Here is a 25,827-nt window from a genome sequence, read left to right as displayed (position 1 = left end):
AACTGGAAGAGATCCACATTTTTGCCTATTCTATAGAAAAGTGATTCAGTATAATGTGAAAACAATTTAATAACACCATTACTATCACAAGTTAAGCATTGCTGAAGAAAATCTGTTTAAATCCTTGTGACATGGAATCCTAAATTGGATTCAAGAGAGGACATGGAATGAGGAATATCATTGCTGATGTCAGATAGATTGTGGCTGAAAGCAGAGATTATCAGAAAAATGTTTGACTGTGCTTTATGGAAGATGCATTGTGAAAAATTTCACACATTTCACTGTGCTCCTGCAGAACCTGTACTTAGACCCAAAGGCAGTTGTTTGACCAGCACATGGAGATAGTGCATGGTTTAAAATCAGGAAAGGTGTATGCTATGGTACTATCCTTTTGCCATGCTTATTCAATCTGTCTGATAAGCTGAATTCTATGAAACAGAATACTTGGCATCAGGGTTAAAGGCAGAATGACTAATTTCCTGGAAGGTACAGATGACACAGTCTTGCTTGCTGAAAGCCAAGTAGTTTAGAGGTATTGCTAATGAAGAGCACAGACTACAATCTTCAGTGTGGATTACATAATTCAATGTAACAAAACAAAAATGTGCACATAAATGAAGAACAGATTGAAGATGTCATTTTACTTGACTCCACAACCAATGCCCACAGAAGCAGAAGTCGGGAAATCAAAAGACATAATGCAGTGGACTATTTCTTAAAGTGTTTGAGAACAACGGTGTCCCTTTGAAGTCTGAGGTGTGCTTGACCTACACCATGTTCTTTTCAAACTCTGAATGTGCCCATGAAAACGGGGCAATGAATAGGAAGACTAAAGAAGAGTCAATGCCTTTGAAATACGGTGTTGGCAAAGAATACTGAATAGACCAGGGACTTCCAAAAGAGCAAATGAATCTTGGAAAAGGTACAGCCAGAATGCTCATGGTAAGGAAGATAGTAAGATGTTAGTTACTCAAAATACTTTTCTTAGTACATAGTTCATTTTTCTATGCATGAAAACATTAAGGAAGCACTTCTAGATATATTAAACATCTTAACTTAAAAATACAATAATAATAATGTTTGGTTAGCATAGCAAAATAACTCCTGTTTGTTTTTATGAATCATTGTATGTTCCTCAAATTTTTAATATAGTAGGCTTTCAGGGGTTGGTTTGTAACTGAGGTTGTATGTAAATTAGACATTCATAGCCTGGGCAATATCTGTGTTTAGCAGATTCAGGTCACCCGTTATTAGTTTTTCTTTCATAGGAATTATGCAGCATTTTCTAGAAAGGCACATTTTCATGAAAATAATATGTTTTTAAAATTTAAATTAAGAGTTTTAATCATAAGAATTTAAATGAAGTGTTCTGAATCATTTCAATCTGAATTATTTATTTGTTTAAAATGAGAGTTTTAATTTTATGGTTTCAAATTCACTTATAAGAATTGTATTGCTAGCTAAGTTCAACTTACATTGGTTCTATATTCAGAAGTTAGCAATTATCCTTGGCACCATTATTAAAACTAGAAATTGAATGAATTCCTCCTGTCACCCATAGGTCTTTAAAATTCCCATCAAGCCCAGTGGGAATTTGCCATAATTTTGTTGAGAAATATGGGCTAATTAAGCACTACTGTAAGAAATACATTAATTTAATGATAATTACTATTTTTTATTTAATTATATTTGCAAAATAACATCAATTTTTTTCTGGTTACCAAGTAATGCATATTTATTACTCTAAATATAGAAAAAATATAAAGCTACAATAGAGGAAAGACAAAAACACATAATGCCACTTCTGGTGATAAGAACTCTAAACATGCAGCATACTTTTGAAAAAATGTATGTGTCTAAATCAATATCTAAAATATTTAGAATTCCAATCTATAATACTATTTATATTTGCTTTCTACTTAATAGACTATAAACATTTCCTATAAGAAGTAAAGATTCCACTAATTTAAGATGCCGAAGGTCTAGGTGACTTCATCAAGCTACTACTAAGTTGTTTGGGCGTTTGGCTTCTCTTTCCCCACTGCTATCAAGTAGATCCTGACTCATCATGACCCCATCGAACAAAGTGAGTTTGGGAGCAGCTGGTGGATTTGAACTACTAAACTTTGGGTCAGCAACACAACACATAACCCACTTTGTCACCAGGGCTCACTTATAAGCGTTGTCATGTGACAAAGGATAAATATTTGTCATAGCTGAAGTGCCCTTTCTGTTCCTTTCCAGAGCATGACCAAACTGCAGGAATCAGTTAGATCCTCAAAACCTTGAGCAATAGAACTTCTATGTTCTGATCCTATTCTTTAGCACAAGGGAGAGATTAGTGTGTTGAAGTAGTGTATAAACCTTGAAAGGTATGATTTTCTACTTGAATATCATCACGAAGACCTATTTTAAACTTCTCATTTCTAAAATTCAATTTGTGTTACATGTATTTGCATCCAGGATATTTCCCTTAATCTGGGCCTGGGCCTCAGGTTACATAACCTCCCTTGGCCTATGCCTGGGGATGTGGTGAGCTGCCATCCAGTTAGTCCCAAATCATGGGAACATTATGCACAATGGAATGAAGCACTGTTCCATCCTGGGCCATCCCAGGACCTATTGTGGATTAGATGTTTGTGATCCGCCTCCTATCCCTGCTACAGCCTGTGGTCAGAGAGGAGCTTTGTCCAGGGCTTGATTTTGCCAGGCTAGCCTGTTTTCTATTTCTCCCGTTTTCTTTGTTTCCTATTCCTTGTCTTTGCTACCTTTCACTTTACATGAAACTTACATAGTATTTTTTTTCTTGTTACTCTTATCTAATCCTTACTAGGATACTTCTTTGCCTTTAGAAAAGAAAGAAGGAAGGAAGACAAATAAGTAGATAATTAAAGGACTATTACCTGTGATTCTGGGAATTTCCTGGTTATTTTCTAATTATACAAATATTAATTTCCATGTATTTTTTTTCTGTTGGACTAGGTTTCTATCAGAAGGTTAGCAAGACTTTTGCTTCCACCCTCAGCACATATTAGTTTTTAGTTATATATTCCCTTTCATTATCCTTTTTTCTTTCTTTTGATATAATTTCTGAGTTTCTTAATCTAATTTTTCAGCTCAGTAGCTTGTGATTCAGCTTTATATATTCTGATACTATATTCATACATTGAGCTACTTGAACTATTCTATTTCTTTCTACCCAGTATTTTTCATTGAGTCCTCATTTGTTCATTATTTTTATAGGATTTTATTATACTTAATTTTAATTATTATTATGGATGGGGTCATTAATTTTCTTCAATCATATACCTCCAGAGTTTCTCACCATTGTTATGTTGTGTTCCAGGATCCATCTACCTTCATCTTTATTCTAAAACAGTGGTTCTCAACCTTCCTAAATCTGTGACCCTTTAATACATTTCCTCATATTGTGGTGACCCCCAAACCATAAAATGATTTTCATTGCTACTTCATAACTGTCATTTTGCTACTGTTATGAATCAGGCGACCCCTGTGAAAAGGGTCATTGGACCCCCAAGGGGTCACGACCCACAAGTTGAGAACCACTGTTCTAAAACATGTTCGCAGTTCAGTTCAGGAAAGGCGCTACTAGCTCATGCTAGTTCACCATCTTCTCAGAAACTGAAAGTTTTAAATACTATTTGACCTCTTTAGCAGTTTAAATGGATTTGCTATTCCCTCATTCACGTTCCCTTTGTGTTCTGGCATGATAAAGTAATTCTCCCTCTTATCATTTTTATAATTTAGAAGATCTCTTTTACATTTCCGTTTGGTGAGGGGTTTTGCTGTCCTTTCTTCAACATTCATAATCAAATCTTTATTTCTCCAATATCCTATGAAAACAATGAATATATGAATTCCCCTCCAGGATAGTCACTATTTCCCCGCACTGCCACCCTGTATTTAATCTGAATACTTTTAGAATGCCTCTATCTCCCCAATCTCATCTCCACCCATGACAAATTTGGAAAGATTTTGCTCCTATACCCATCTGTTCAAATTTCAGTGTGGGGGGAAGTCAGATCCTTGCTGTCAGACTGCTGTCTCATCCCACCACAGGGGTGGGCCTGCTCCCTGCTGCTGGGGACAATGGACAGGCTCCTGTGGGCAGAGTTTGCATCCTCCTGATAATGGTCTCTATCAGTTGGGCCAGGGACAGGCCAAACCAGCTGTCCCTCCTCTTCCTATAGCGTGTATGTCCCTAGATCACCCCCTCCCATCACTGTAATACCTGTAGCACAACCCTTTCCTGTGACGTATGTCTTCACCTGTAATGTGGGGGCTCGAACGTCTCCAGAGAGTATAAAAGCTTGGGGAGCATTAAAATTCTCTCTCCCTCCACTTGGATTACCAAGGGGGGCTGAGGTGAGCAATGCTACCATGAAATGTGTCTGACTCCATTTATTTCTATATATCTCTTTTATCTCTTATGCTCTCTATAACTTTACTATAATCTTTACTTATTATCGCTGTACAATTGCGCCTACCGAACCCGTAGTGATTGTGATAGGAGCTGGCTTCTTCTGGCATTTCAGTTTTATTGAGATGACATATTTACTTTCAACCTATGGTTAAACTTCTCTTGGAACGAGTCTTTTCTCTTTCAAGGTTCCTAATGTAATATAGGTGCTACATATGCCCAGTCACTCTAGAATATTGCATTTAGATTTATTTATGTGCATTGCAATGTCTGTTACCTCTCCTTTCTTTTCTCATCACCAGTCTCTCTTTGATGTAATCAATTGGATTGATTTGATGTTAAATTTGAATCTGTTCATCTTTTCTTGAATATTTTATTCCCAAAAGGTGGGGGGTATGTGTTTTCTGACAGGTGATTGATAACTAGCTTGTATACTGTTTTTGGGAATAACACTTCTTTTTCTTAGTATTTTGTGTGTATTCATCTACTTTCTTTTAGTTTCTGATATTGAGCATGAAAAGTTCAATGCCAATCTAATTTTTAAAGTTATTTTCCTCTCCTATAGATGATTGATTTATATGAAGTTTATGTCTCCAAAATCCTGTGGAAACAATGAAGATACCAATTCCATACAATGACTACAGTGAGGATAAAAATAGAATAGTTTAGCTAAATTTATGAATTTAGTATCTGCAGCTTGCAGAACTATATGGAGAAAAAGGCAAATTAAGGAATGTACTTAGAGACTTTAATATACCCCCTCTTAATAGGTCATTCAGGAAGACAAAATTTAAACAGATAATTATCATTTACCTTTGCGTTTTCGGTTATATTTTAGGGCTGAGATATGTCTACTTGTATGTACTTTCTGTTGTATGTGTTCTTTCTGGAAGTTCTTGAGCCTTTATAATTGGTTCACTCAAATATTTTCAATTGTTTTTCTAATTATGACTTTTACATATGAGAGGTTTTTTTTCTTAAACTTTCTGGATTTCCAATTGATGTTATAATTTATGCTCAAAGTCTCTGAGCTTTTCTGCCCATTCTATAATTACATCTTTTTTTTAATTGTCTTGTGTTTTAAGCAAGGTCTTCTACGTGTTCTTTCAGGAATTTAATGTGGTTTCAGTAGTAACCATCCTGTCTTTTATTTAATCAACTGAATTTTGAATTACAAAACTGATATTTTTGTCTTACACAGTCTTTTCCCACCACAATAGCATGTCTTTGTCGTTCTTATTAATGGTTTTTTTTTCACCTATCTCCTTCAGCAGCTTCATTTCACGACTAATAGCCTGTTCCTAGGGTTCTGTTATTTGTTCTGGTCAATAGCTCATCTTCAATGGCTTCTTATTTTCCTTTGTTTCCTCATGGATTTATTGACTCTCAGGACTTAGCCAAGACTATAGGAGTACCTTAAATACTTGCAATGGTAGGTCTATCCCTGTGGGCTAATGATATACCACCTAGGAGGTGTTCAGCCACTTGCTGAAGTAGCATCATTTCTGCCCTCTCAGCTCCTCAACTGCAAAAACATTCCTTCTGCCACTATGGGAATACAGATGACTCAGTCTACCTTTTATAAACACATTCTATAGTAACGTGGGAGACATCATTTCAAAGAACTCCAGATCCCCTTTCTAGAATCTCCTGAGCCTAGAGCTCTGCAGCCGATCACAGAATCCTTGTCTGAGGTAGAGGAGAGGATAGTATACTGTGTGAACTTCAGCTGGGGCTTCGTTTGAACAGCCTCCAGGTCTCATATCCTCAGCTTCAGAAGCTGGTCTGGTTAAAGGGGATGGGGGTGGTGGGGTAGTTGGCTGAAAATTGAGAAAGGAGACACAGTATCTTCTCCGAATCTTGTCTCATAGTACTCAATACATCCCTCGTGTGACATAATTTAAGTCTCCTTACCACCCTGGTTATATTCTTGAATACGTTGCCATTTACGGTGTGTATTCCCCCAGGTAAAAGTACTATTTGTAGAATTTACATCAACCAGAAAACCTCACGGACACTGAGGCAATTCTGACTGGCAGTGAGCTTGTAGGACAGAAGAGAACTTAGCCGATGGCTTTGGAGACTGCTACTCTTTATGGACAGAGACACCCTCTTCTTGCTCCCTTGGAGCAGCTGGTGATTTTGACCTTTTGACCTTGCTGTTTCACAGCCCAAAGCCTACCCCACTGAACAAATATTGATGGTATTCTGACCACAAACAATTGCACACACTCAGGTGGGCAAAACTGAAGCTATCCCTCTTTGAAAGGAAACTTGTGAGAAAATAAAACTGCTCGCTTTTCCTTTTAGCAGACACTTCCAGGCGTTGGAGACCATACTGGTTGAACTTTGCTTCTTTTCGTACATTATCCATTAGAGAAGAAGATTTTAAAAGTGCAGGACAAGAAAAGATAAAGTACTTTCTTCCCTAGAGACCTGGACATCAAATAATGTGTTTTACAACTTGTCAGGAATAGTCATATTTCAAGAGGCAATATATGAAGTAGGGAATGTGAAATATTTCAAGTAATACCTAAAGCTTGCACTTCATTGTGAACCCAACGTTTACTACTGAGAAAGACAATTAGCAAAAATGCATCACTAAGATCACAGGGCCTCCTGGTGGCAGAGTGGGTGGTTCCTTGAGAGGCTAACCACAAGATCAGGCATTCAAAACCACCAGCCTCTCCATGGAAAGAGGTGAGGCTTTGTACACCCAGAAAGAGTGCTAGATTAAGAAACTCACCTGTGCAGTTCTACCCTGTCCTGTAAGGTCACTATGAGTCAGAATTGACCCAATAGCAGTGATTATTTTTAAAAAAGAAAATGTCATTTAATGATTTATCTGGGAAGCTAGGTTCGGTCACTTTTTCCGGGTATCCAGAATTTGTTGGAATATTTCTTGATTTATAGTAACTGCGTCCATAGGTTGTGGATTGTCTAAAAACTTCTCATTTGAAGGAAGTTTTAATGGTGTCCAGCAATATGTGTAGCGTTGAGCTCAGAAATATGTGACTAGTGAGCTATGATACTGAGGTGTTGCGTTGCCTGGGAATTTTTTAACAGATTTTTTTCAAGGTGGTAAAGAATGAATATCTATTAACTAGGTGATAAACAAGTCATAGGCTTGGAACTTCTAGCCTGCTTAGGAATTCTCTTCATGTGAAATGATCTTTCTTTTCATGAGAAACTAGCCTTGACAGAAATAGGAGAAGAAAACAAAGCAACGAAAACCTCATTTAGAATTGACAGTATTAGTGTCGGACCCGGCATTTTGTCCTATTCTTGTTGTATCTGTTATAACTTGCCACGGTGAAAAGGTTGAATCCCAATGATTAAGACTTGGAATAAAAATCATTAAAAACCTATCGCGTTTAATATAACATTTTATTCTAATGCTCCGTTTGCTGCTTTGCGTTTAACCTTTCCAGTGACCTAGTGTGTTCAGGCATGGCATTCAGTAACCAAGGGAAGAAGGACATGTAATTGAAGTTTATAAGTGTCCATTTGTAATTTACTGCATTATGAGAGTTAATATATTTTGGTTAAATTTAATTGCTTTCTCAGAAATACATCAGGGACTGATTTTTCCCCATATAACGTGGAACTGCGCTATCCATTATCATAGCCGCTAGCCACCTGTGGCTTCACATGCATCCAGTTAGAATATAACGGACCCAAAGCATAACATAAACCCTGGAATGTTTGGCTTCAGTGAGCCCCCCACCTGGTAAATAAACTATCTCTCTATCACTCTTGCTCCTGTGCTCTCCCTCCTCCCTCTTCCTCTCCTCCCACCTCACCCCCTGTTAAAGTCCAATACTTCAGTTATCAGCCAGGCTAGATCTTTGACTTTGATTTTACCTGTGAATATACCTGCCGTTTTGCATAAATAGCTGTTCATCTCACATGAGTTCATTAGAGCATGGAGACCAAGTGATTACTTACTAAATGGCATAGGGAAACTTAGCACCACTGGGGGACGAGGAAGCTTCGTTTATTTTTAACATTTAATTAAATTATGTATTTAACCATTTTCTTACACATTGGATGAAGGCTTACAGGACGGAATGTCAGTTGTTTCCCTCACTCATTGTCATCCCTTCCATGGCATCCTGTACTTTGTCCTGTTTCCTCTTTGTTTCCTGCTTTCTCCTTTTTGGCTGGTTATTCTAAGGTTTGTGAACTTCCCTGGTGCTATTGTTCTCCTTGAAAGCTTGTTTATTGTTTGACTGAAATTTGAACCACAGGGGTTAGCTCAATTCCAGTTGCCATAGAAGTACCTTGCTAATTCTCCAGATGTCCCTACTGACCTGTGTAAAATGGAGTTCTGCTTTTGCAGACCCTGAAATCAAATGGGAGCTACAGAAGTACTATGCTGGGTAGAAAAGAGAGAGAGAGAGAGAGAGAGAGAGAGAGAGAGAGAGAGAGAGAGAGAGAGAAATAAGCCCCTTGGTGAGCTCATTGAATACACTTATTCCTCTCAGAAGAGGGGATAGAAAAGCTTCTCAGGTACTTTGAGCATGTTATCAAGAGAGGCTAGTCCCTGGACAGGAACATCATGCTTGATAAAAGAAAAGGCCAGTGAAACTGAGGAAGATGGATGGATGCAGATTTTGAGGAGGGGTGATGTTTGTTCTGTTGCACATAGGGTCATGATGTATCAGAATAGATTCAATGGCACCGAACAATAACTATTTTGTAAGTGAAATGTGGTGTCCGGGGTAGTTCAGTAATGCTATATAGGAAATCAATCTAAAGCCTGTGGCAGATATCAATATCAAGCTACCTCTCAAGTGTAAAGGTTCATCTGCTGGAGGCTGTGCTTGGCTGTGCTACTGAATGTAGTTGAGGCTTGACACTGTACATCATTGTCTTCCTGGGACCAGTGTGCTAACTTGACAGTTTTCATGGTAACAGCCAAGGGCATGACCAAGCAAGGGAATACACACCATGAATCTTGCAACTCATGCATGGAGCGAGCACACTACTATTTCTGTTATATACTCTCAACCAAAGGCAGTCATTTTGCCAATGTTTACTCAAAGCACAGAGAAATTGACTTTTGATTCCTGAGTGAGAGGAATGGCAAAGTTATATGTCAAAGAGTAGATTCAGGGAGCGATAAAGATTTGGGCATCAATTGCAACCCACCACTGAGGTGACTTTATAAATACATAATGATTCGTGCCTTCCATAAAAGGATATAAAGTAAGTAGGAGGGGAAAAGAGACAGAAGAAACAAGATAGGTCACCAATAGAATCACTTCTACTTGTTTGCAGTTCATTTAGGTCTACATTTCTTTCTTTATTTTATCCCAATTTACTTGAAAATCTTTTATGGAAATAGTTGAATATATACTTTCATTTCATGACTGCTATATCCTCGGCCTTCTTATTTATAATGCCAACTTTTTTTTTTCATTTATAATGTTAAAAAAACTAAGCATTGTTACTGGCATTTGTATTATTGCACAGGATAATGCTAGCCTGTGCTGAAACAACAACAGTAGTAGCAATGTGAGAGTGAAGTTTCTTAATATGACTCTTCTACCCAAGTCTCTGTGACAACCACCAAATGATTGAGAGGGACTATGCAAGAAGGGCATGTGTCACATGAGTATCGAGGAGTGATCATTTTTCATTACGACACATATGACGCCCGCCACCCCTACCCCCCAGGGTATAAGAATGAGCTATCTTTGAAGCAGCAGCAGAGAGAGAAAGTGCAGGTCCATTGGAAGAGCATGTTCCAAATCTCTGTTTCAAGGGGTAGAGGCCAAGATCAGAGGCACCAGAGGCTATGCAATGGCAACTATGGGACAGAGCAAGGGGAACTACGCCAAGAAGGTAGGACCATGAGAAAGAGTGACTGGCCTACTTCCTGGTGCAGAAAGGCAAAAACCAAGGGACCACATGGCTAAGAGTCTAAGGACCAGAGAAAGATTTGGTTGCTGGTCTAGGACAGGTGTTAACTGTGGATCAATGAGTAAATCCTTGTTGCTTATGGATTCTGATTTGTGGTAGCCTATTAATTTCCCAAATAAACTCCCATAATTGTGATATCTGTGAGTTCTCTGTGGCCCTAACGATGGATTCGTGAACCCAGTGTAGAAATAGACTATTATGGCAGGAATGATTGGTGTCAGAGAAGGCACAGAAGGATGAAGAATGGAAGCAGGTCTGATCCCTGCTTCTTGGCCATAGGGTAGCTAAAGGAGGTCAGATATGGCCTCCCAGGCTGTTAACTGCTCGCAGCAACAACAACAATGCCATCTCAGTGGTTTAATATAACCAACGTATGTTTCTCACTACATTTCTCATAAAGTTTGAATGAGAAAAAATTCTTTATATGCTGCATATGGGACCATGTTCCTACCATCTTGTTGACTGGCTTGTATGTGTACACATTGTTTCCAAGGTCTCTGTGGCAGATGAAGAAAGGATTAAAATTAAACACAAAGTTGTCGCTATCTCAACCTAGAAATTACATTGCATTACATTTCTGATCACAGTGCATTGCTCAGAGCTCATAACATGTTCATATCTGCTGCCCAAGACCTCTTTATAGTGTTGAAAAGCAAGGGTGTTACTTTGAGGACTAAGGTGTGCTTCACCCAAGCCCTGGTATTTTCAATCACCTTGTCTGTATGTGAAAGTTGAATGTTTTAAAAGGAAGATCAAAGAAGAATTGAGGCATTTGAATCATGGTGCTGGTGAAGAAGATTGAAAATACTGTGGACTGCCTAAAGAATGAACAGATCTGTTTTAGAAAGAAGTATAACCACAGTGCTCCTCAGAAGGCAAGGATGCAAGACTTCATCTCAAATATTTTGGACATATTTTCAGGAGAGACTAGTCCCTGGAGAAAGACATCATGCTTGGTTATGAAGAGGTGCAGTGAAAAAACAGGCAGGCCCTGGACAAGATGGATTGACAATGGCTGCAACAATGGGCTCAAATATAAGGACAATCAGGAAGATGGGACAGGACCGGGCAGTGTTTCACTCTGTTGCCCTTCGGGTTGCTATGATTCTGAGACAGCAGGTTATGATTTCTTTATCTTGTATTTTAAAATGAAACAGGTTATTATTGTATTTTACAAGTACATTTTAGGAATATTAATCCCTAGATATTTCCAATTTTTTAATTATAATTGACCATTTTATTTAAAATTTTAATGACATGACATCCTAAAATTTATCATTTTATGAAGTCGAATATATCAATCTCTTCCTTGAGGGTTTCTGCCTCTGATGCTGTCATATTTACAAGTGAATTTTCCAACTCAAGAGTCGATAAAGGTTCGCTTGTATTTTCTTCTCATACTATATGATTTTAATACAAAAATGTTTTATTAGTAATGGATTTCTTTCACCAAGAAGTTTTAACTTTATAGAAAAATTACACTAGAAGTATATACAGTCCCCATATACAGACTTTCATGGCCACAATTTCTCTTACTATTACTATCTTGTATTACTGTGGTTTATTTGTTGTTATTGAAAAAGTAATATTGATACTTTAACTCAGGTCTATCATTGAGATTCAGTTTCAGTTTTTGTGCTGTACAGTCCTATGTTTTAGCAAATGCAAAATGACATGTATCTACCCTTATAGTATTATGCAGAATAATTTCATTGACCTACAAATGTCCTGTGCTTTACATATTCATCTCTTCTTCAAACATAATTTTGCCTTTTCCAGAACATTACATGGTTGGAATCATATAGGGTATAGCCTATGCAGAATGGCTTCTTTCATTTAGTAATACATGCACAAGTATAAGTAAAAAAGTATGGCTACCAGGGTTTCAATTCCTACATGCACAGATTTATTTCAAGCAAAACATGTTTAAGCATGTCTCTATGGTTACTGGATGACTGAAAACAAGGTTTGTTTGTTTTTTTAATCATTTTATTCGGGGTTCATACAACTCTTATCACAATCCATACATACATCAATTGTGTAAAGCGCATTTGTACATTCATTGCCCTCATCATTCTCAAAACATTTGCTCTCCACTTAAGCCCCCGGCATTAGGTCCTCATTTTCCCCTCCCTCCCTGCTTCCCCCTCCCTCATGAGCCCTTGATAATTTATAAATTATTATTTTGTCATATCTTCCCCTGTCTGAAGTCTCCCTTCATCCACTTTTCTGTTGTCCGTCCCCCAGGGAGGAGGTCACATATAGTTCATTGTAATCAGTTCCCTCTTTCTAACCCATTCTCCCTTTACCCTCCCAGTATCACCACTCACACCACTGGTCCTATAGGGCTCATCCGCCCTGGATTCCCTGTATTTCCAGTTCCTATCTGTACCAGTGTACATCCTCTGGTCTAGCCAGACTTGCAAGGTAGAATTCGTGTCATGATAGTGGGAGTGGGGAGGAAACATTTAGGAACTAGAGGAAAGTTGTATTTTTCATCGTTGCTACACCACCCCCTGACTGGCTCGTCTCCTCCCCAAGACCCCTCTGCATGGGGGTCTCCAGTGGCCTACTAATGGGCTTTTTGGGTCTCCACTCCGCACTCCTTATCAGCAACACATTTGACATATCGTAATCTTTTTATAGTACCTTTCAAAACAAAATCCAACTGGTAGCGTCTGAGGCAATTTACTGGGTCAGTGAGATGTGAAACAAAGAAGTCAGCTCAGAAGGTGATGGCAACGATTTTTTATTATCTCAAGGAATCATCTTAATAGATTTTCTCAAAGGCCAAAGGACAATCATGGGGCTTATAAGGAAGATGTTTAAAGAAATTTGAAAACGACATTGGTGATTTTCAAAAGGCCAAATCCTCCCCCCCCCCCCCAACACACACATCGTAACAATACACCTGCTCATTCTTCTAGGGTAGCTAGGGCTATCCCACAAGAAATTTGTTGGATAGCCTTACCCCATTCACTTTACATCCCTGGTCCTGCAGGCTTCTTTTTGTTTCCCAAACTCAAAGACCATTGAAAAGGAACACAATGTGTGTGCCCTTTTGGTGTGGTGTCCATCATATAGCAGTTCAGTCAGTTTATAACTCAGGTGAGGGCAAACCCTCCTGGCATGGTAGGGCAGTGCACTTGGTAGACTTTTCCACGGCAGTGAACTGAGATGGGATACTGGTGGAAGACGATGCACAACCAGATAAACTAGTTCTCGCACTTGAGAAGTCTGCGGGAACTAGTAACTCCAAGGACCATGGTGGGTGTCACTGATCACTGAAGAAAGAAAATAATAGGATCAGGGTGACAGATTTCCGACTTCAGGGAAAATACAGGTGCTAGAAAGGGCATCCTTGGCAGCACTGAATTAAATGCTAATCTTCAGCAAGAGGGCAGACAATGGAGAGGATCAAACCTTAGTTTTAGTAGTCCGAGTAGCCGAGTTGCAGAGAAAATTCTCATACATGGCGGGTCTCCTACCCTGAGGCCAGGGCTCTGACAGATGGCAGGGAATCCCAAGACATGGGACAGACACACCCGGGTAGAGGAAGATAAGAAAGGTAAACTCCAAGGTTTTCCTCAACCTGCTGGATTTGTCATGAGGACGCATTTCCCCTTGGTAGAAGAATAATGTTATGTGAAGATGGTGTTGTGGCCTTAATGAGTGGGCTGCATCAGGCAATGCCCGTCTTCCTCCGGATCGCTCCTTCTCCTCCTCTCTGCTCCTAGCAAGCAGATTAAAAATATGAAGAGTAAAATCCCTTTAAAACGTGATGGAGAAGGTACTTGGACAGCCAAAGAAGAGAGGGACTCCAGGCCCATGCCAAAGCAGTTTCAGTATCAAATGAGCAGCACAGAGGGTGTAGGCATGCACATGGCACCCTTCTTTTCAGATATGGATTTTGGAAGCTTGAACAAAACAGCAGTCCACACTAAGTATCAATGCGGAGAGCCCAACCAATGCTGCCGTGTCAGATGTGTAAGTGTCTTTGCTAGAGCAGTGTGTGGCCTCAGGCTCCAATGAGGGAGAACCCCCCTTATGTAGAGACCAGGAGAGTGAACTATTGCCCTGGACCTGATAGGAGAAATGTTATTGTATTCAGGGGGTATGGGCAGAAATGAATGGCATTACCTCTTCCAACTAGTGACTGGGCTGGAAAGGAAAGTTTCTGGTGAAGGGGTTCATTCTGGGGCTTCCTTTGACCCAGGACAGGGAGTTGGGTGACGAAAACTAGACACAACCATTAGCACCACGGCAATGATAATATTCCCGGAACTCAGATGAGAAGGGGGGATCAGGAAGCATTTACGATGACCCTGACTATCTGTGGGGAAAATGTATCATTCAGGTAGGCCCCAGGACACACTGGGAGTGCCTGCTTAGTTTCAGTGGCCACTTTTACATTATCTAGAATTTTTATTAATTTTGTTCATCATCCCATTGGCCCTCATAGCGGGCAAACTGATTGATTCCAGGGATATATTTTTATTTCACTGTTATATCCCAAACATATAGGGTGGGGTTTCTCAATAAAATTGGTCAACTTGTGTTAGATTTTTGGATCATATCATTGCGTATTCTAGAAGGATGTCCTGTGCATGGTAGCATGGTTAGCACCATCCCTAGCCTCTACCCACTAGATGCCAGTAGCATACTCTCAGTTGAGTTTCAAGACTTTGTTAAAGGTCCCCTGGCAGAGAAAAGAAAAACCCCTAGTTGAGAACTTCTCATCTAGAGCAGCCCCTGAGATAATATTTATTCATTAATAAATGAAAGAATCCTAGGGCTGAGTCCCAATGTTGCCATTTACTGTGTGACTTTGAGTCTGTAAAGTAGTGATTATAATTGCAATTAGCTTATCGTTTTCTTGGGAGAATTACATGAGTTAATGTACACAAAGCATTTGATGGGGTGCTTGACACATAATAAACACTCAGCAAATATTGTGTTATCAGTCACATTAGCATTCTTTAAGATCTATCTCAAATATAACCTTTTAGCAGCAGCCTTCTCTGACTTCCTCATGTGCTCCTCTGAATTCTCCTAAAATGTCTTTTTTTTTAAATCAGTGTGACAACAATTTTGCTTCTCTGTTTTAGCGTCTGGTTACTACACGTGAGTCGTTAACTACTCTTCAGGAAAGGGACTGTGACGTTTTTGTCTTGGTATTTCTTGACCTTTGCATAGCATTTGGCACATCTTAAGGCAGCGGTTCTCAACCTGTGGGTGGTGACCCCTTTGGGGGGTCGATCGACTGTTTCTCAGGGATTGCCCAATTCATAGCAGTAGCAAAATTACAGTTATGAAGTAGCAACAAAAAGTATTTTATGGCTGGGGTGGAGGGGGGGTCACCACAACATGAAGAACTGTATTAAAAGATTGTGGCATTAGGAAGGTTGAGAACCACTGCCTTAAGGGAAAGCAATTGAAACAAATTAGCATGATGGGACCTTGCTGAAGGTGGCCCCCTTCATCTTTGTGAAATTGGAGTTTGTTTTCCTGTCGCTGAAATGAGAATAATATGAACCATTATTGAAGTGCACCAGAGCACTTAGAAGGATAGCTGAGCTAAAGCAGAATCTTCAGACTTGTAACCCATTCACCGCCAAAGAGTTTGGGGTACAGAGTTAGGCCTCCAAAGCCATGGGGTCAACTCCAGAAGTCATACACATTATGGAAAACATTCTTCAGGGAACAGTTAATGGTGATAAATGTATCAAAGTGCCTGGTGGCAGTGGGTTACCCATGAGGCTGCTAACCTAACTGCAAGGTCAGCAGTTCAAAACCACTCCCTTCACCTCAGGAGAAAAATAAGGGCTTCTATTCCTGTAAAGAATTACAGTCTCAGGAGCCTACAGGGGCAGTTCTATCCTATCCTGTAGGGTCACTATGAGTCACAATCCACTGGATGGCAGGGAGCTTGTTTGTTTGGTTTTAAACTTGCAGAACAATTACTCCCTCTCAAGAGAGTAAGGGTTTTGCATAGAATTTACTCAGAGGGAGAGGACTCCAACTGGTAGAGTAGTTAAGTGCTCAGCTGCTAACTGCAAGGTAGGTAATTCAAACCCATCAGCTGCATAGTGGGAGAAAGATGTACAGCCTAGGAAATAATCCCTGTGGGACAGTTTTATCTTATAGGGCTGCTATCAGGGGGGGGATAACAGCAGCTTCCTGGAGAAAAAGTCAGCTGTCTAGTCCCTTAAAGATTTGCAATCTCGGAATCCACTGGGCAGTTCTACCCTGTCCCATAGTGTCGCTATGAGACAGCATCAGCTTGATGGCAATGAGTTTGGAGGTTTAGGGGATGTGTTCATACAGACCTGCATGGAAACCTGACTTTATTGTTCACTGATAAGGACATGGAGCCCTGGTGGGGTGGAGGTTTACACATTGGGCTGTGATCTGTAAGTGTGTCAGTAGGAAACCACTAGGTGCTCCTCCAGAGGAAGACTGACTCTCTTTTCTGGTAAACAGTCACCATCTCAGAAACCCACAGAGGCAGTTCTACCCTGTCCTAGAGGGTCGCTAGGAGTTGGCATCAACTCGATGGCAGTGAGAACTATGAAACAGGATAATAAAAGTATTTACTCCATAGACTTGTTTTGAAGATTAAAAAGGCTAACACTTCTAGAGCAGCAGGTGCATGATAAGTGATCAGAAATGATCGCTTGTTTATATTGTTGCTGGAGACGATCATTTGTTTCCCTCAGTTCTTTTCTGTTGCTGCCCCCTGCCCTTCAAACGTATCTTTCCTCTCTTTATATCAAAACAATACAGTATTGGGATTTTGTAAATTAGGACAATTGGGTAGACAATAACTTAATGAACTCTTAATAGAGTTCTACTCAAATATTATTTTTTCAGTAAAAAAGTCCCAATTTTCTCATTAAGAAAATAAGCAAAAATAGTAATGAATGACATTAGAATTCCTAAAGAGTAGCATTTTAAATACAATAAACATTGGATTATGGCTGTGATTTCTGTTTCAAAGTCAGTTTCATGCAAAACCTTTTGCCTTTGTTCTTTGTTTTGTAGTGATAAAAAAGCTATTTGTGTCCAACTAATCCAATGTACTGGCTTTTTTTTCCCCAAGCCTGCTCTTTCCTTGACTTAGGAAGTACAGAGTGAAAATTGCCAAAAGAGAAGAAAAAGCTAATTTTTTCAGCTTGCTAATATCATTTTCATCCCATAGTACAAAGCTGATGACTAGCAAGAAACTGTGACTTTTAGTTCTCCAACTGCATGGTTTTGAGGTTTCAGGATGTTGCCTTCGTTCAGATGTTGTTGTAGATGTTTACCAAAGACTACCTACTTTCCAAAGCTACCTACCATCACATTGCTCCCATCAATATCTTAACTATGAGCTAGGAAATGAAATGTGTGTAGCAACTATATCTGACTCCTCCATCTGCTGTCCTTGCAAAGTTATATAAAAACCTTATGAAATTATAGCTTCTGTATATATTACATATATATACATATATATATACATATATATGGTTTAAAGTATACCTCTGAGAGAAATACACATTTTTGAGAATTATCAAATAATTCTAGGATTTATAAGGTACAGTCCTGACACTTGTTATTGTGGAAAACTAAACCATTTTTCTCAGAACTAGGTAATGACATTGATTTTTCCTTTCAGAAATGTGTCCTTTTTCACTGAAAGGTCCTTTAACATAGAGACGTTTATATAAATACTGACATGCATCATTACTTGCAGGGGCAAGCAGTTCTCCCATGTACAGACAAATGTGCTCAAGACATCTTAAATGTTCATTAAAACGGAGGTTGTGTAATATATGTAATAGGAAATAGATCGTATAAAACAGTTAGCAGATATTAAATCAATTGAAGGTGGACTTTTCACTGTAAGGTGTCATCAAGTGAGGTCTGACTCATAATGACTGTGCTGGGCTGGATTGTCTAAAGAAACAAAACCAGTGATACTCAGATACATCTATAAAAGAACGTTCTGTCAAGAAGTAGTTTTCTATCAAGAATGCAGCCCATCCCAGCCCAACTCAACTTCATGCGTCTAATGCTTGTCTTTGTAAGACATTTACAAAACAGTGATTTAACCAACCAAGGGCAAAGGCTCCATATTTGTGCCCATTCTAATGAAAGGTGATTCAACAAAAGGGGGAAATTATCAAATAATATCATCAATATCACCTGACAATGAAGCAGAACTTCTTTTTATATATCTTTGATATTATTTTCATAGTGGTGAAGAAAGGGAAACATATTGGAAAGGTTTTTTTAGTATTGGGAAAGGCAAAAATTTCTAAAACAGAACTATAAATTATGAACTGTAAAAGAAAATAAAAATGGAATCGACTTTATCAAAATTAAAATCTGCTTTTCAAAAGATATCATTAAAAATAGAATGGTAGACTGGAAAAAATAATCACAATACAATCATCTGGCAAAAGGCTGGTTACTTAATACAATAAATATATAAATGACCACTGCATCTATGAAAGAATGCTCAAAGGATAAGGAAAATATAAATGAATATCATCATGAGAAACCACTTAATAATTACTAGTATTACTTAAAAGATTTGACTGACAATTACAAGTACAGGTGAAGATGTAGAACAATTATAACTCTCATAATTGCTGATGGGAAAACAAAAATGCACAATGAATTTGAGAAATGGTTTGGCCTTTTCATGGGCCAATGACTTACCAAGATAAAGGAAAATATATGCTCATATTAAGACATATACATATATGTTCAAAGCAGCTTTTAAAAAATAATAAATGCAAGTTACAATCAACTCAAATTTCATGGATAATCATGACATATCCAGAAAATTGAATGGTACTGAGCAATGAAAAGGAGCACATGACTGATAGATCTAGAGTATTCAACATGTGGATGAATATCAAACACTTTATTGTGAGTTAAGGAGCAAGACATATGTAGTACAGACAGGATTATCTTACATGAGATCTTAAAAGAGTTAAAATTAATCTATTGAAAAGAAAGCAGATCAATGGTTGCCTGGGGCTGAAGGTAAGGAGTATTTACAACAAAGGGTATGAGGGAATGGTTTGGGGTGAGAGAAATCATTCTATATCTTTATTATCATGGTGGATGCATATATTAGTCAAACATACAAAATGTATACTGAAATTATTGTTTTTGGTTGTGTGCAAATAACACCACAATAAAATTTGGTTTAAAAAAATTCAGAGGGAGAAGGTGAAGGACAGGGAAAGGAAGAGGCTGAGAGAGAGACCTGCCCAATTTGTAGGTGATGGAGAAGGCGACGGAGGAACATACACTAGTTTGTCAGAAATGGTTATGGCAAGGCTGTAGAAATAGGCCAAATAGCCTAACTTTATTTTATTTTTTTAATTTAATCATTTTATTGGGGCTCATACAATTCATCACAATACATAGATCAATTGTGTAAAGCACATCTATACATTTGTTGCCCTCATCATTCCCAAAATTCGCTTTCCTCTTAGATTCCCGGAATCAGCTCATTTTCCCTTTTTCCCCTCCCCCTCCCTTCCCTCTCCCCCCTCCCCCATGAACCCTTAATAATTTATAAATTATTATTATATCTTTATAAATCTGTATAATACTAGTTTTCCTCCTAAAGATAAAAGTTTGTATCATGCTTGAAATTAAAAAAAAATGTCAAAGAAGAAAAATAGGAGACAAAAATAAACATTCTACTTATTTCCTTTCCTATGCCCCGCTTGAGAGAGGCCTGAGTGCAGATTTGGCAATAAACATTTTCAAACAATGTGGAGATCACAATGTAATTTAAATAGATGACGTAATCACAAGGTATTCATCAGTGCAACCAAACATCAACCACTGCTATCCTGCTCTGCTGTGTGCTTTCCCTTGTGATCTGAATTCTACCTTGACCTTTGAGATGCCCCCCAATTGCTAGACCTGTTCTCCTTCCTTGTTCCATCCCACATCTATTTATTGAAATCATGCCTATCCCCCAAGACTCATGTCTTCCGTAAGGCATTGCTAAAACTTCTGGTGAGACATTGGCTTGATAGCTTTGAATCCCTAGTTTTCTCTGCCAATCTTTGTAACATTTCATAAGTGAAATACAAAGATGAAGCTGGGTTTAAGTGGAAAGAGGAGTTGGACCTAGTATGTGAAGGCCAGGAATCTCTTCCTAACTCTGTCATTTACTGCACCGGCTACCATTGGCATCTCATTTTAAGCCATCTTGGCCTCAGTTTTTCCATCCAAAAAATGTGAGTAACTATATTATGACAAAGTAAAAGCTCGAAATATAGCCGATGAGTAGCAGTTACTGAATAGACAGTTTCTGGGTCTTTTTACCGGATGAAAATTGTCGGATAATTGGGATTACATTCTATCTAAATCTGATCTACACAGGGTCACTCCTGAACAAGTTAGCACATTGCCTGCTTCATTGCAGATGGTTGTGATATTCGTTGTGACTCACGTTGAACCCACATTCAGTCTTAGAAAACACTGTCTTGTTCAGCACCACCTTTCCCATCATTGGGATTCACGAGCCCACTGCTTTGGCTGCTGGGTATTTCGAGCATCTTCCAAAATAGGGCCTCATTTTCCAGCAATACATCAGACAGTATTCGGTTGGGACCTTCATGGCTAGATTTTTGGAAGTAGATCATCAACGCATTCTTCCTAATCTGTCTTAGTCTGAATGCTCGGCAGAAACCCGTTTGCCATGGGGGGCCAGGCGGTTATTTGGCATACTGATGGCCTAGCTTCCAGCATCACAGCAACATGCAAACCACTACAATATGGGAATATGAGAGAATGATGGCAAGTAATTAATCACTATTAATGGAAATTAAAGCTGACCATTCGGATAAAAATAATCTCCGTGATTGAAGACTTTTTTTTTTTGCTGAGGTTTATGCCCAAATCTTCATTTATTGGGTTAGAATAAGATTGCCTATCATGAATAGCCTACTTGGTTTGGGTTGGAAAAGGTGTATGTTTCAGCAGTCAACTGTATTGACTTTTCCTGTGAAATCATAGCATATGACGGCAATACATCTCATGTGTTAAGAGACTCGAAACAGGACGCCACACCCTTTGATCACACACTGGATATTTTCCATTTGCACCATTGCTCTCAGAGTTAACATGCAGGGAGCAAAAAGATAGTTGTATAACAAAGTAGAAATAAATACATTTCTTTGGACCGCACTTTGGCTAATAGTTTGAGTCTATTTTTGCTTCCTTTGTGGTTATTGTATCTTCATTTATAACATAGAAACTTACAAAATGTACTTTTCTACTTGAAAGAAGATTGAAATGAAGGAGTAATATAAAGGTGTAATTACAATGTGCCAAAATAGGCTCATTTCAAGTTAGTCCCTTTTTAAGAATTTATTTTGCATGACATTTAAATTAAAGTACATTTTAATTTAAATACAAAGAATGAAACCCACAGCATGAACTAATTTTGCTAATCAACCTGTCCGTACACTAATTATCAAAAACTCTAGCAAGACACAATTGCCCCCTTGCAATTCTTATATCCTAGCCCCAGACACAAAGGCAATTAATTTGTTCAAGTTGTCACTTTGTGACTTAAGGCTCAAAGTGTACTACCGCACAGTGTTAATAAGTCCGAGCCATGAAAGAACTTGTGAATTTAGTTAGCTATAGATGTTTTCAAAACGAAGACCTTAAGTCAAAATAGATGCAAATCCACTAAGGGAACAATACTGCCTAACGCCAGCGCAGCCCTGTGTTCAATTTTAAGCAAAAAAAAAAAAAAAGCATGTAGAGCTTTTTCCATCTTGCAAGATGGCAGGTGAAAAGGCTGAGAAGAAGCCATACACCAAGGAGAAGAAGCCTGAAGTCAAGAAAGCAGATGCTAGTGGCCAAGTTAAGATCAAGTGCCAAAAAAGCTCAAGAAGGGGAAGCCCCACAGCCGCCGAAACTCCAGTCAGAGGAATTGGCTGGTATTCCTGCTCCGCCAGCTGTTCCAGAAAGGTCATGTCCAAGAGGAAGTAGTCAGCGGCCAAATCTAGCATTGAGAAGAAAAAGAAGAAGGTCCTAGCTACTGTCACAAGCCCAGCATGGTGGTACCCGAGTGGTTAAGCTGCACAAAACCACCTTCAGAAGATGTGCTTCCGAAGCTGTTGAGCCAAGGCATTCAGTCAGCACTGGAGGAGCCTGCATGCCAGCATCACCCTGGGGACATTTCTGATCATCCTCATGGGCTGCCACCTGCCATCAAGGCAAGATAGTGGTTTTCCTGAAGCAGCTGGCCAGTGGCTTACTGCTTGTGACTGGCCCTCTCTCCCTCCATCGAGTACCTCTGCGTAGAATACACCAGACATCGGACATGGCCACCTGCAGCAAAATTGATGTCAACGGTGCGAAAATCCTCAAGTATCTCATGGATGCAGACTTCAAGAAGAAGCTGTGTAAACCCAGACACCAAGAAGACCGAGAAGGGAAGTGCGAGATCCCAAATCAGTGCTGGGCTGATCACAAAGCCTCGGACTCACACATTTTGGCAAAAATAAAAGCTGTCCCCCAGCTCCAAGCCTACTTGCATTACTACCTTTGCGCTCACAAATGGAATTTATCCTCACAAATTGATATTCTAGATTTCTTGCAAAGCACCTAACTAAATAAACTGATTTTTAAAAAGTATGTAGAAACATAAGAGCTGCTATGCATTGGAATCTACTAGTTCTAGTCATTTTACATATATTTACTCTTCAAAAATCTCAGAAATAGATATTATAGGTTCTTTTAATAAATGAAAAAAGGAATCTAATTTGCCAAAGGTTGCATAATTACGAAGTGCATACTTTCACCACATTTTTTTAGACAAAAGCCTTGGTTTTTTCTCTTATGTCAAAATAGAAACAAAATTTATATATAGACTTCAAGCAAACCTCCTGACCTCTGATTGTATCAGTCAGGTCCCTTAAGGGCCCGTTTACATGCAGAACATTATCCCAAGAATTATTCTGCTGCACAGCTATTTCTTTTGAAGGGGTTTTTAGCAAAATAAGTTATTCTCTTCTCCTGATGGTGGAGAAGAAAAGGTTTGGGGTGGTCTCAACTCCTTTATGATCACTCTTGTATCATGGTTACACTATTGCCACTGTTCTGTAGGGTTAAGTTCTCATTCCTTGTTGTTCACAGAAAGATACTGGTTTCTATACTTCTCATAAAAGACTCAATTGTTTTTGTATAGAAGGACACATCTTCCTAGCGCCATGGTGAAAAGCTTTAGGGCTTGTCTCTTCCCTTGTTCCACTTCATTTAGCACAAAGTTGTCCAGGTTTTCTATATGTTACACACTATGCTAAGTCCTGAAAATAGCATACTACTATTGCTAAGATCCCCACAAATGCACAGAACAGGCAAACAAAAGACAAACAATGACCAATACGATTTGCCCTCAAAAAGCTTACATTATTATAGGGATGGTAGGTGATGCACAAAATAAATAAAAGCTAAACTCTCTTAAATAAGTTGAGTGATAGAGTGGACAAGCAAAGCGGGGATACTGTTGTTGGTTGCCATCGAATCATCTCTGGCGCATGGCAACGCCATGCACAACAACATGAACTCTTATCTGGCCCTGCGCCATGCCCCTGACCATGGGCATGCTTGAGTCCACTGCTGTGGCCATTGTTGATGTTCAGTTACTTCTAAGCCCTGGGCCGATTTTTCCAACAGCCTATTGGACAGTCTTCTCTTGTGAACTACAGGGTTGCCGTTGGCCCGTTTGCAGAAGTACATGGTCATGCCTTTCTTTCTGGTCTGACTTTCTCTGCCAGCTCTGCTACAACTTCTACCAGGAGTGACCGTGCTGGCATTAGAAATACAGGTGACATAGCTTCCAGTATCATAGCCACACACATGCTTCTACTGACAGATGACTGGTGGCTGCACATAAGGTATATTGGTTAGAAATTGACCTAGTCTCCTAGGCAGAAGATAAAGATTCTAGCTCTGATACACTGCTGCCTTCTAATAGAAGGCTAACATAATAAATAAATAAGTCCCTAACCATTGTGTTGATTCAGACTCATAGTGACCTTATCGGACAGAATGCTATATCTTCTCTTGGAGAGCCATGAAGCGAGGTTGAACTGCTGACCTTTTGATTAGCACCTGAGTATTTAGCCACTGCACCAGCAGGGCTCCTGCATAGAACAATAGACTCCCTTCATGATCTGGGGAACCGGAGACTTTAGAGGAGGCAAAATGGTCTCCATTGCAGAGTGGTGACGGATTGGAAGAAATTTCCAAGTCTGGGAAGATGGGCTTGGGAGAGTCTTCTAGACACTTCCTCAATTGTGTTTCTGTGGAGAACGCATCAGGAGTAGTAGCTCTATCTGAGAGTAGCACATAGAGCAAAGGTCTTCTAAAAGCCCTTCTTTGTTTCTTGAAGAATCAGGAAGGTTTGGGAAAAGGGTTAAATGTTTCCCATGCTCATAAATGGGAAACTATTGAACGATTTTGAAAAGTGAAACATCACGAACAGTCTTTGTTGAGGGAGTGGGCCAGGAGACAAATGTAGCAAAATACAAATATTACTATTAAGTAAGTTTCATTTTCTCAAATTAAATCCCTTAACTATTTTAAGAGAGAGAGAATTTCAAAATCAAATGAATGCAAATTTGAAACCTTCTGTGTCTCAATCAGAACTTTGGTGATGGTAGGAATTAAAAAAAAAAAAGAGCTATATAAATGCTCATTTTTATTTCCTTTGCTTTATATACTTTGATCTTATAAGTTAAGAAGCCACCATTTTCCCATCAACTCTTTATGAATGCTGTGCCTTGTATGAATTTTACACCCTTCCCTGAAAATTAATTTACTAGATTCTCTTTTGGCCCAAAGTCAGGATATAATCACTCAGTACTATATGGGGATAGTAAAAATCTATTACTACAAAAATTGCAAAAAACTTTATTAAACAAACATCAAAAAATGAAGCTACCATTTCTCAACATATTTTCCATCTAGGTCTATAAACTTCTGAAGTCAGAGTTTCTGTCTCTTTGCGAAGAATTATGGGCTCTTTGGTTTGCACCACAGCCAGAGGGCAGTGTCGACATCCTGAAGAGACACAGCTGGCACTCCTTAAAGAAGTCTGAAGGGGCTTCAGTGATCGTATCAGGAAGGTGGGCACCCACTGATCTGATTTTTAGTTCTTGACAAACGTGTGCATAAGCAAAGGTGATGAAGAAAGCTGATGGTGCCCAGCTATCAAAAGATATAGCGTCTGAGGTCTTAAAGGCTTGAAGATAAACAATTGGCCATCTAGTTCAGAAGCAACAAAGCCCACATAGAAGAACCACACCAGCATGTGTGACCACGAGCTGTCGAAGGGATCAGGTATCAAGCATCCAAGAACAAAAAAATCATATCATTGTGAAGGTGGGTGAGTGCAGAGTGGAGACTCAAAGTCCATCGGT

At 39.1% G+C, this 25,827-nt stretch overlaps 1 pseudogene; it reads left to right on the top strand.

Moving 5' to 3' along the window:
• The first annotated feature begins 22,180 nt into the window (after window positions 1-22,180).
• On the top strand, window positions 22,181-22,992 carry LOC101649434 (annotated as a pseudogene).
• Window positions 22,993-25,827: the final 2,835 nt, after the last annotated feature.

Source organism: Echinops telfairi, unplaced genomic scaffold (assembly GCF_000313985.2).
Source record: "Echinops telfairi isolate 266 unplaced genomic scaffold, ASM31398v2 ScPeMD7_20;HRSCAF=75, whole genome shotgun sequence".
Classification (NCBI taxonomy): domain Eukaryota; kingdom Metazoa; phylum Chordata; class Mammalia; order Afrosoricida; family Tenrecidae; genus Echinops; species Echinops telfairi.
This window is presented reverse-complemented; position numbering and strand designations above follow the sequence as displayed.